This window comes from Heteronotia binoei, chromosome 3 (genome assembly GCF_032191835.1).
Source record: "Heteronotia binoei isolate CCM8104 ecotype False Entrance Well chromosome 3, APGP_CSIRO_Hbin_v1, whole genome shotgun sequence".
Taxonomy (NCBI): Eukaryota; Metazoa; Chordata; class Lepidosauria; order Squamata; family Gekkonidae; genus Heteronotia; species Heteronotia binoei.
In genome coordinates this window covers 148,370,313-148,383,015 of record NC_083225.1, presented here as the reverse complement: position 1 = coordinate 148,383,015, position 12,703 = coordinate 148,370,313, and the positions used below count along the sequence as shown (strand labels likewise).

At 43.7% G+C, this 12,703-nt stretch overlaps 1 protein-coding gene across 2 annotated transcripts in view; it reads left to right on the top strand.

Moving 5' to 3' along the window:
• The window catches only part of ST3GAL6 (ST3 beta-galactoside alpha-2,3-sialyltransferase 6), a 138,633-nt gene that overhangs the window by 28,788 nt on the left and 97,142 nt on the right, over positions 1–12,703 (top strand). Inside the window, exon 1 of one of the 2 annotated variants that reach the window (XM_060234605.1) lies at positions 2,646–2,666. The exons of the other annotated variant lie outside the window; for it this stretch is intronic. The gene's annotated coding sequence lies outside the window, so the exon portion shown is untranslated. Of the gene's footprint in view, positions 1–2,645; positions 2,667–12,703 lie in introns of those variants that run through there. 2 annotated transcript variants of the gene reach the window in all.

The window sequence follows — 12,703 nt, the reverse complement described above, 5'->3', positions numbered from 1 at the left end:
CTGGAACAGATAGTCTTCATTATTTGGAAGGGAAAGAAGCTACCCCCTCCATCTAGCATTTAGAAGAGAAGAAGAGACTGAATTTATACCCTGCCCTTCACTTGAAGTCTCAGAGTGGTTTACAGTGTTCCTTCACTTGAAGTCTCAGAGCGGCTTACAATCTCCTTTCCCTTCCTTTTCCCCCAGCAGACACCCTTGAGGTAGGTGGGGCTGCTCTTGAGACTGTGACTGACTCAAGGTCACTCAGCTGATCTACGTGAAGGAGTGGGGAATCAAATCCAGTTCTCCCAGATTACAGTCCACACACATAACCACGACACAAAACCAGCTCTCGGCTACCAGTTCCTTTTGTACCAGGATATAAAGGTTAGAAGGAAGAGCTGTCATATCTGAGAAGACTTGAAAAACACTTACCTTGGTATAAGGAAAAACAGTTGTTTTGGTATAACTGACTTGCAGACTTTTTTTTTTTCAAGTCCCCTGTGCAAGCACCATTCGTTTCTGATTCTGGGGTGACGTTTCTTTCACAGCGTTTTCACGGCAGACTTTTTTACGGGGTGGTTTGCCATTGCCTTCCCCAGTCATCTACACTTTCCCCCCAGCAAGCTGGGGACTCATTTTACCGACCTCGGAAGGATGGAAGGCTGAGTCAACTTGAGCCAGCTACCTGAACCCAGCTTCTGCCGGGATTGAACTCAAGTTGTGAGCAGAGAGCCTCTGACTGCAATACTGCAGCTTTACCATTCTGTGCCACAGGACTCTTTTTTCAGGACTGTGTTTTTTTCCCTTTAAAAATGTCCAAGACTTAAAAGTAGGTTCTTTGTGAAATTGATAAAGGTTTTAGGAATAAATATGCCATTGATATGCTGTTGAGAACAGCTGCTTGCCCTTCAAAAAAATACAGAACTTTTTTTGTTTGGATGGGGAAGCAGCAGAATCAACGTTTTTTTCATTGTTGCTTTTCCGAGAAAAATATCCCAAGCCTGTTCAAACTAAATGCAGTAGTTGCCTAATAGTATGCAGCTGTTCTGGAAACCTGTGGCCACTGTTTCATATCTTGTCTACAGAATGGAACATCTGCAAGCAAGCCACACATTATAAGGGGTTGCTGGAACTTCGTAACACATGATCTGCTTAAAAATCAGGATGCATCACTGTATATAGATAAATGAACCCTGGATTTATTAAATGATGTGGAGTGTGACTGCTGTCATGAGGTTCCAGAGTAAACAAGAACAAATGAGAATAAGCAGGCCACAAAGGAAGTTTTATACAAGGGCACACAAGGCCTCACTGCTTCACTCACCTTAAAAGCAAAGGTATTTTTTGGCTTGTTCATCCTTCTACATGTCATGACCTTTTTGAAAAGGCAGCTGACTTGCCTACTTATTGTGCTTTGTTTGATATTGGCCTTTGTAGTAATCTTTTAATGCATTTTCCATTACATTGCTTGATCTTTTTCAAAAGGGGCACCTTATACCCCATATAGTAGTGTTCCATGGTGTTATGATGTCCTGCCTTTGTTAAACTTCAAAATAAAGTATGGACAATTGGTAGATCATAGATTGGTTGCAGCCTACAAAGTAATTTTAGTTAAGCCCTGGCTGTACAATCAAATTTCAGTCAGTGTGTGGTATTTATTTAGATCTTTATAATCCCATGTTTCTCAGTGGGAACTGAAATAGCTTACAGCTCAATATCCTCTCCTAAATTTTACCTTCACAACAACTACCTTATGACGTAGGTTAGTCTTGAGAGAGAATTACTGGCCCAAGATCACCCAGTGAGCTTCCAAGAACTGGAGATTTCAAACTGGGTCTCTCTGATCTTTGTCTGCCTCTCTGGCCACCATACTACACCAACACCAGCTCTTCGTGTCCCCAGTTGTTCCCACAGTGGCACCTGTAAGGAAAGCTGAATTGTTTTAAAATCGTGCATTCACATTTAAATGTTGCATCTCTTATTGAGTCTCTGGTTATAAGGCTTCCCCAGACACAGGGTATCTCTTTTGAGAACCAGCGTGACATAGTGGTTAAAAGTGTCGGACTGTAATCCAGGGAACCAGGTTTGGTTCTCCACTCCTTTGATAGAGAAAAGCAGGATATAAAAACAACTCTTCTTTTGTACAGCAGAATACACCTTTAGCATTAAACCTCTATCTAGAAAATAGTCCAAAGTGTCATCCATAATTTTTAAATTTTATTTACAAGAGCTGAGTGGTGAATGTGGCTTTTCAAAGTTGGTTCAAGTGGTTGGGCAAGAAAACTACTCAGAAAACCAAAAGCAAAAGAGTCAGAAATATGGGTGTGTTCATTATAAAGGAAACTAATTGCAGTTAAAAGAATTCAGTGCAGAATTCATACTATTCAGGCATTGACTGTGCTGCTCATTATATTTTCAGTGAAGTGGAAATATTATGTAAAAATGAGGTAGTGGCTTCGTAAAACTTCAGTCACAGTATACTGCTGGAATTCTATTCATATAGCAATTTGGGGAGGGTCAGCAATTACATTACAGAATTTATATCTCATTTCATTACAACTCTGAAGGAAGTCCTTTTTTCCTCTATTTTTAAAACTAGGTAACAAATCAATGAGCATGTGTAAGCTTATCAGTAAAGGCCAGGGCTGAGCTGAGATCCATGTCTAATGTTCCATTAGTTGGAAGTATGGTGTGCACAGTTTGGTTTATCAGTTATTATGCATTGATAAAATACTATTAATTGGGATATGGGGCATGGTATTAAACTTTTATTATCTCAGACAAGAAATAACTTGTGTGATTGTCTTATCAAGCTGGATCTATATTAGGTATTCTATTGTGCTGTTATTTTCTACAGTGTTTATTATAAGTAGTTAACAGCTGTATGGTGAGCTCTAGGTACTAGTGTGTCACTGATGCTGGTGTGGTGTTCCCACAGCAACCTCAGCAGAGAAGTAAAATGCCCTCAAAGACCCAACTAGTTCCAAAGAGCTGAAAACCTAACAACTGCAAAGCAGCTCATAGCAATACTGCCAGTATCCACCAATCATAGAGCAGCATGTCAGTATTAACACCCCCATGTTAGCTATATGAGGAAGCAACCAGTCGATGCATGGTGATGCTAGCATATCTCCCTGATGTCTTTATGCCATCATCACCCACCCATAAAACACAGCACCAGAAGGAACAGTAGCAAGACAGCACCTTTCACTATATGGAGGACTGTGTTTGTTCAACAGGAGTCCTGTAACTACCACCCTCCTCATAACTCTGTTATGGAGGTTTGAATCCACATGTACTTTTTATTAGGTGGAACACTCCACACAGACCACCTCCACAGCAGCCAAAACAACAATGCCACAAAATCATGTCCTTTCTGCTATTTATTCTGGAAACTCTCATTCACTATCGCCTCTCTCCATCATGCATGATTTACCACGCAGCAGTAATCCGAGAGGTTGTGAACCCAGCAGAGACTTGCTAGAGCACAACTATGCAGATTTTGGAAGATCCATTTAGTCTCCTCCCAGTGTGTGAGACCAGTACATAAGACCACTGAAGTTAGTAACAAGATGGTGAGTATAGACTCTTGTTTACCTAACTCCATTAAAATAGAGACATAGCTGTGCGAGAGTACATCTGTTTATTGAACAATATCAGGAATGGAGTCATGAACATGAGGCGGGTAAATTAGGCTGCCAATAGTGTTCCCTCTAAGCTGAATTAGTGTGAGCTAGTTCAGTTCTTTAGCGTCCAGCTCACACATTTTTGTCTTAGCTCAGAAAGGATGGCCCCAAAGCAAAACAATGTATACAGTGGCCAAATCACTCGCTCACAACTTTAATGCCAGCAGCTCACAAAGTAGATTTGTGAACATAAATCTTGGAAGGATCCTAGGGAACTTATTTCTTTATCAATGAAACATTACTAGCTATGATGCAAGGATACAAGAATTCATCTCAATTTCTAAAACACATAAGCAATAATAAGGGACGTATGCAAGTGACATGCTAATCTGGATCAACTCATGTGCCTTTATGGCAAACACCTTGTTGTAGTCTGGGTGTTTAAGATACACATATTCAGACATACTTGAAAACATTGCCAGTTGCGGGCAGTCCACATTTGGCCACATTATTTACAATAGAAAAACCATTTCCTGACTAATTCCTTGTTCCCCCCCTCCCTTAGTGTAACAAAAGGTCTTCTTTCTTGAGTTCATGGAAAGTTTGCGTGCTCTATGCATGACAATCTTTTCACAGGGAAATCTGTTTTTATTGCATCCAAAAGTAATTATTTTTCTGGAAACACAGCTTGGAAGTAGCAATGGGGCTGCTGTTGTGATCAGCTGGGGCAACTAGCCTTTTGCTAGGCAGAGGAATTTCCCTGGAAATGAGTTTTCTCCACAACTCAGTTTGGGTGGGGATCTGGGGGAGGCCTTCTTTCCAGACGCGTAGGGAGGGGGGGGCGGCAAGGGCGGTCCGCCCCAGGTCTGGGGGTCCACGCGTTGGCAAGGGGGCCCCCCAAACAATGGCCGTGACGACGTGACGTTGCTGCGCTGAAAGGGGGGGGGGGAGAAAAAGAATGGAGGCGCCCGCGGCGCCCGACAGCGAGGGGGAGCGCGCGCACATGGCAAAAAAAGGGGGGTGGGGAGGGGCGCGTGCACGCACGTCGGGGCTCCTCGTTCCCTTCCCTTCCCCCCCTTTTTTCCTCCTCACTCTCTCACACAATCGACGAGCTGAATGAAAGCAAAGCGCGGGAAAGGCTTGTCGCTTCTCCTCTCTTTCGCTCCCTCGCCTCAGAAGGCGCGCGTGCGCACCAGCCTCCTTCTCGGGCTTCTCCTGCGGTTGGCGGTTGCCGTCCACTCCCCTCCCCCCGCCGCGGGAGAAGGAGGCTGGTGCGCACATGGAGGAGGGGAGAACAATGTATGGAACTGTGTGTTTAAAGGAAACGGTCGTCTCCGGCCCACTCCTCCTTCTCGAAGTCTGGAGGGGGGGGGGACGAGCTGAACTGAAGCGAGGTTTACACAGCTTTATGAAAAACCGATGTGTCAACTTGCAGTCTTGTGAGCAAAAATTCTACTTCGCAAGCTACTGGCATTGAAGTTGTGAGCCATTGCATAAATTAGTGTGCTCTGGGGTCATTCTTCCTGAGCTAAGAGAAAAATGTGGGAGCTGAAGGCTAAAAATCTGTGAGCTAGCTGGCACTAAGCTGAGTTAGTTAGTTCACTCTAAGTTGAGGGAACACTGCTCAGCAGTAGTTTTTTAAAAAATGCTGATGTGCCATTATGTTGATCTGCTGTGGCAATGACTAACTTCTTTTTGAGTAAGTCTCTGATAGTTTTCATTGCAGACATATAACGGAAGCTGTATTGGCTGCACATTGTTCATAACTGGGGGGGGGGGGGGAAGGACTAAAGTTTTTTTTAATGAATTCTGGATATTAATATATTGCAGCTATAGATAGCAGTGATATTTTAATACATAAAACTATTTTGATCTAGCTGTTAGCAATTTTTTTTAAACTCCTCCAGTAGTGGGGTGGGGGGCGTGGCACAGAGTGGTAAGCTGCAGTCCTGCAGTTCAAGCTCTCTGCTCAGGACCTGAGTTCAATCCCAGCGAAAGCTGGTTCAGGTAGCCAGCTCGAGGTTGACTCAGCCTTCCATCCTTCCGAGGTCGGCAAAATGAGTACTCAGCTTGCTGGGGAGAAGTGTAGATGATTGGGGAAGGCAATGGCAAGCATTGTGAAAAGTACAATGTAAAAAGTCTGCCAAGAAAATGTTGTGAAAGCGGCATCACCCCAGAGTCAGCGACTACTGGTGCTTGCTTGCACAGGGGACTACCTTTGCTTTTTTTAGTGGGGGGAGGGCCATGACCTGGACAGCCCAGGCTATCTCCCTCTCATCATATCTCAGAAGCTACACCATCTGGCTCTTAGATGGGAGACCACCAAGGAAGTCCAGTGTTGCTACAGAGAGGCAGGCAATGGCAAGCCACCTCTGTACATCCCTTGCCTGACAACTCTGTGCGGTTGCCATCAGCGATGACTTGAAAACAAAAAAAGAAAGAAGTGTGGGATGGAACAGCCTCCTTGGAGCATCAAGGCAAGCACGGCTTCTTTTGTAGCAGGAGCTCCTTTGCACATTAGGCCAAACTCCCCTGATGTAGCCAAAACTTCAAGAGCTTACAGTAGGCCCTATAAGCTCTTGGAGGACTGGATACATCATGGAGGTGTGGCCTAATATGCAAAGGAGCTCCTGCTACAAAAGAAGCCCTGAAGGCAAAGAATTTGCTCATGTGCAGAAATTCAATTAATAATAAATGAGGCCAGCACACAGGCCTCGTTTCCTCCTCCCTTCGTTCCCTGACATCACCCACAATGATCTGTGTAGAATGAGCATGAGGCCTTGGCTTCATCTTTGCCTCTTTTTTCTCCTTTGCTTTCCATCTTCAGGCTCTTGCCAAATCATGAGGTTTCTTCCTTGACAGGACCCAAGCACTGATTCAGTGTAAGGGAGCTTTGTGTTTGTGACTGGATTAGACAATACTGACTTTGGTGGACCCAAGCACTGATTCAGTGTAAGGGAGCTTTGTGTTTGTGTCTTCTGGTGCAATTTTGTTCTCAGATCCTGTATTTACTTCATCAGTATATGGGATAAGGCACTTTCTCAACTGTGCTGCATAATGCAGCCTATTTATTTTGTCCTGTTGGCTCTGTTGGCTCTATCTGCGCCACCTTCATCACTTTCGGGGTGTGGATCCCCCAGTGGGGTGGTCTCACGACTCCCTCCGCCGGCTGTTTCTGATAGCCCTGCGCCCCCTCTTTCATTTGATATGTGTCCCGTGCGGGTGCCACCCTCCCGCCGGGAGATGCCGCAAAATGAGCCCCCTTGAGGCTTATGGCTGCAGGGCTCGGGGGAAGCGAGCTAGACTGCTGTTCTTTTGAGGGGTTATAGAGTGTTTCGAGCCCGTCCCTGTGGCATCGGTCCCATCGTTGTGGGGCCCAGGGGGCCGGCGCAGCGGCACGCTGAAGCAGCCTGTCGGTCACTTCCGGGTTCCTGTCCTGCATCTCGACCTGTGTTATTAGTGACAGGCTGCTTCGGTGGGCCGCTGCGCCGCCCCCCTGGGTCCCACAACAATGGGACCGATGCCACAGGGACGGGCTCGAAACACTCTATAACCCCTCAAAAGAACAGCAGTCTAGCTCGCTTCCCCCGAGCCCTGCCGCCATAAGCCTCAAGGGGGCTCATTTTGCGGCATCTCCCGGCGGGAGGGTGGCACCCGCACGGGACACATATCAAATGAAAGAGGGGGCGCAGGGCTATCAGAAACAGCCGGCGGAGGGAGTCGGGAGCCCACCCCACTGGGGGATCCACACCCCGAAAGTGATGAGGGTGGCGCAGATAGAGCCAACAGAGCAAACAGGACAAAATAAATAGGCTGCATTATGCAGCACAGTTGAGAAAGTGCCTTACCCCATATACTGATGAAGTATATACAGGAATTGAGAACAAAATTGTTTCCGGCGGTGATATTTGGGGGATTTTGGGGGACGTCACAGGAAGTGCTGTGAAGTCACTTCCTGTTTCCGGCAGTGGCATTTGGGGGAAATGATGTCATTTGGGGGAAGTGATGCCACAGGAAGTGATGTCACTTCCTGCTTCTGGCAGGTGGCGCGGGGGGAAATGATGTCACAGGAAGTGATGTCACTTCCTGTTTCCGGTGGTGGCATGATGTCACCGGAAGTGACGTCACTTCCTGTTTCCGGTGGTGTGCGCACACGTAGGGGGGCCCACATAAATCTTGGGCCCCGGGCCCCCAAAGCCGTAGCTACGCCCCTGCTTCTTTCCAACATCAATGAGACATGGCCAGGCAAATTTCAGGACCTCTGGGTAGATATGGAAGTGCCTAGAAAACATACTTGGAGAAACAAACAATGGTAGGTGCTTTTCCCCTTTAAAGCTTTCCTTGGCTGTCCACAAATTGCCATAACTTGAGTCCAACCCTGTTGAGATAGGGTTGCACACATTAGCTAAATTACCACACTTGCTTTGGGCTGGAGACTTTCTCCTCCTCACATGGAGTTTCAGTTTGATAAGGTCTCTACCCTTCCAATGTTAAAGGGCAGATTTCATACACCATACATTATGCAGAACACAAATCCACAATATAAACCTATTGATCACTTCTCATGATTCAGGCTAGTGCACATCCATATAGAAAGCGTGCACCTAGAGGTTCATGAGAGGCTTTTAACTTTGTTGCAACAGATATGAATTTTAAAAAAGAAAACATTAAATTGTACACAAGATTGGAGCTCCGAGAAGAGATTACCAGAGTTGGGGTTACCCCTGGATTATGAAAATGGTCACAAAAAGGGAAGAAAAACTTTTGCTATAGTTTTGGAACATATGAAATTGTCAAAAATAAGAAAAACTCAGCCAGCTCAGCCAAAATTTGTTCTGTGGGTCTCACATAGATGTGAGAGTTTCAACAAACTTTAACAACAAAATCCTAAAAGCAAATAATAGTTAATCCTTAAACAAACAATTCTTAACAGACATACCAGCAATTCTTAAAACTACTATATAATGATGAGCCTGCACTAAACTTGAATTGCAGGTCTGGGTTTCCTTGATATATAACAAAATAATCCTGGAAAATAAATTCTGGTCAATACACCTTGACAAAGAAGGTTGAAATAACGGACAGGCAGGAACTTAAAACAAGCAAATGGAGATGTGTTATCCAGTAGCAAGCCTGGTCAGGACTGGAGACTGGATTGAAACACAATATCAAGCAGAATTGGAGTCCTACCATGGTAAGAACATGAAACATAGAAAGGATTTTCTAAACAAAACACTCAGAATCGGTCAAGCTCTAACAAGATACTATAGATGGAGGCATAAAATAAGATAGATAAGCATGTAGATGCCTCTTTCCACATGTAAGAGGTTCACCAAATAGCTAAATAGGAAGATTGATATGCACAGTTCATAGATGGACATAACTATAAATGACATTTAGAGAGCAACTATACATTTGAGGAATGCAGAACATTATTAAAGTCCAGATTTCTAATGAAGACCAAGTGTTTTCAGGAATTCTGCCTAGTGAATTACCAACAAATTAGAAAAGGTATTTCTATGGGAAACACGACACTGAGAATAGCTGGGTCACTGGTGAAACAAAGTATTAGTTTCTCAAGACTTAAGAGAGAAGATGCAGAGTGAGAGGGTAGTTTTACCCAAGGAAGGGTACAAATGTTCTTCTATAACACATGCTATAACTTCAAATGAAAAAAGGTCTTGTAGGAACCAAAATTTGTGAGGTAGAATTTTAAAACACTGTTCTTTTCAGAAAATAAAAATTCAGTACCAACAACAGAAGGAATTTTCAGATTTAAATGAATGAAAAATGGGGAAACAGTTCAAAGTAAGATTAAAAAACTGATGTAACACTTGAAGACCACATGCTCCTGGTATGAGATGTTCTTAACAGAAATCACAAGAGAAATAAAATTTCCAAAAGGTTTGATACTGTATTGCTTTAGCAGAATAGATGTTCCACGTAAACCCAGAATTGGAAACTTAACCCATTGTCTCAGATTTAAAAAAAACTTAACAAAAGATCTTCTGTTAGGTGCACCATTTCTTTAAAACAAAGGAGATCACAAAATGAATATCTTAAAAGTGTTCCCCTTAAAATTAAAGCTATAAAATCTAAGTACAGGGGAAACTAACCACTAGAAAAATATTTTCAGATTCAAAAGGTAAAGCAAAAAAAAAAAAATTATCAGAGGAAAAGTTTCTAATCTAGGAGAATTTAGCCTCAGGGCAGTTTACAGGCAGGGTTTTTTCTCTAGTAGAGAAGGATTAGCTGTAAGTGGAACTTTGGGATGCCAGCTCCAGGCTGGAGATTTAATATTTGGATTAAATTTGAAGATTACGAGGCATGCAGTCCATTTTCTTGGACACTTTCTCTCCCAGAGACACTGGCCTTAATGGTCTGGGCATTACATTATATTTTTGGGAGTGATCTCCAGGTTCCACCTGGAGACTGGCACCCTTGCAAAACAAAGTAGTGTTTTGAGCAAGCTAAGGAGCTTTCAGACTGGCTTGCTTCTTTCAACATATGCACATCTTCCCTCCAGGCATCTTCCTGGCTGGGAGTGGTTTTCTAGAACTACACATTTTGTTTGTGGAGACATTCTTGCATAATTTCAAAAGTTTGAATTTGTGTCTTTAGACCCAAAATCAGGAGAAGATGAGAATTCAGAAAAATATCTCAATTGTGCCCCCCCCCCCCCTGTTAGATACCATGGTGCATATATATCAAAGATTCTTCTCTCTCTGAGGCTGGGAGAGAGAAAATTGGTTTAATAAAAGATAGAAAGAGAAGATAATAAACCTTGCTGGGCAGTTAATCCCAGTATTCTCTTATCTGATCTTGATAAATTTTCCAGGATACATGTTTTTTTTTCTTCAGGTTAAGCAACTTTTAAACACAAGATGGGGAAGGTGATGAGATATCTGCCTGGTGGGGGGCTCAGATTTTACAGTTCTTATTTCTACCATTAAGACTAAATTTGACTAAGTGTCTTTTCTTTCCTAAAACAGCTAAAGAGGGTCTGCAAAAGTTTTCCTAGCCAAAATCCAGTGAAAGATGCTAGGACAAAAGTTCTTTGCAAAAGAGAAAACTTTGACTCTTTGCAAAGATGTTGGCAATTTACTTCTCTTAAGGAGACTGGACTAGCATTCCTTCCCTAATGGGGGAAGGGCAGGAGGACTGCAAATTTGCCATCTTTAACTTCTCTAGTCCAGGCTCCAAGTTGGGCTGATCTTAGGCACTCTGTACATGCTCAGAGGCCTTTCCTTGAGCCTGAAATTTATAGAACTGAAGCAGTAAATATTTAACAAAACTAGTTTAATCTCTCTTTCTCAGAGGTATTTGGTTCTGGCATTTTAAAAGTGAAAATAAAGGTACAACTCTCTGAATCTCTCTGTCAATCATGGCAATAAATTGTATTTGTTTAGTTTGCATCCTGGCTGCATTTTAAAAGGGCTGAACCTAAATTTTTTTGGGCTAACTGTAATGCAGTAGCCATGTACCAACTGAATTTTAGTGCTGAGATAACTGAATAGCCTTAATTGGCTACACCACGAGGGTCTGGGAGGCATAAAAATAACATCATGAGTGCATTACTTTGCCTAGCCTAACCAAGACTAGAGCCTATTCTGCTGAACAGCCTCCTGACGTGATTCCATTCGGGGAAACCCTTTGATTCCATCCGGACATTTGGACTCTGTATGATAATATCTAGCTCTCTGAATTTATACCCAGTTAGCTAGTTATATTGAACAACGTTATTTTGTATGGCTCACTAAAACCAATGCTTTCATGCCTATTTTGTAAAATAAACTTTCTTTAAGTTTATTTTTGCGGTTATTTGCTTTCAGGGCCACGACAATCTGAGCCAAACTTACCCACTAGCCTTTGGAAGTGCCTACTACCAATTTGTGAAAACTGACTTGGGGAACCCCTTGCTGTAGTGGTGTGGCTTGGTTTTCTCTAGAGTATTCCTAATAGGCAGAGGCTTGACTGGAGCCTCTGTGCGAAAGGATTTATCCAGTCTGGTGGCAACCTAACTTCCTGGTGTTTCTGGGGGAAATACCAGACTTTGGACCTGTGTTGGACTATCAGTTGGCAAGTCTGCTGACCCACCTTGGCCAGACAGGTGGCAGACTTTGTCACACTAAGAGAAACCTGATCTTTTGGGCAAGGCCACATTCTCTGCAGTTAGTTTTATTTCCTGAATGGGGTTGCCATATCCAGGCAGGACAGATTGCTAGAGATCTAGAATGGAAGTCTAAAAAAAGATTAGATCCCAAGGGAACCAGGCCCTGAGCTCTCACTCACACCAGACTTCCATTACCCTGCAGAGAAAACTGAGTCTGCAGCTTGGAATTTTGTGCTGTGATTCTAGGAGATCTCCAAGCCTCACCCTTGAGAACTGGCCTCATTTAATTTTAGTCCAAATCATTGCTTTTCTGTTTCTTTATTTTGTTAAGGGGAGAGAGGTCTTTGTTACCTTACAAAGCCATGTTTCTCTATTCTAAGAGACATTCAAATTTAAAAGTTAGATTTTTCTTGGGGCGGGGGGAGGTTTAGGGACAAAGGAGCCTTGCCTGCCCATGTGGAACTACCATTCTCTGACATCCCCCAGAATTCTGGCTTTTAAGTTCCTCATGGCACCAGACATTTAGACAAGACACTTCTAGGGAAAACAGAAAAGGGGTCTGGCAGCCAGGGAGCCCTGGGGGTTTTCACGTCCTCTCTCTCATGACCCAGTGAGGTCGCCCTACTGGGAACTGCACAAGAGAAAATCCCTCTTGCTTAGAGGTTTCACCTCCTCTCATTCACATACGCACACCACAGAAATCCTTCCAGATCCTAGCTTCTGTGCTTCAGCTCCAAAGCGGAGCCTAACAGACAGAGCTTAAGGAGTGATCAGACCCTTCTTCTCTCTTAAGGAAAGGAAGTAAGAATTCCCAGACAGTTCATACAATCCTGAAGATCTTCCGATTCCTTGGATACGTCGGTTCAACCAGGCGCAGGATCTTGGTTGGCGAACCAGACACCTTCTCCCACCGGGGCAGAGAGAGCTGGATCAAAAATGTGACCGTGGCGCCTAGTCCGGTTTCCCGCCATGAGGGTGGAAG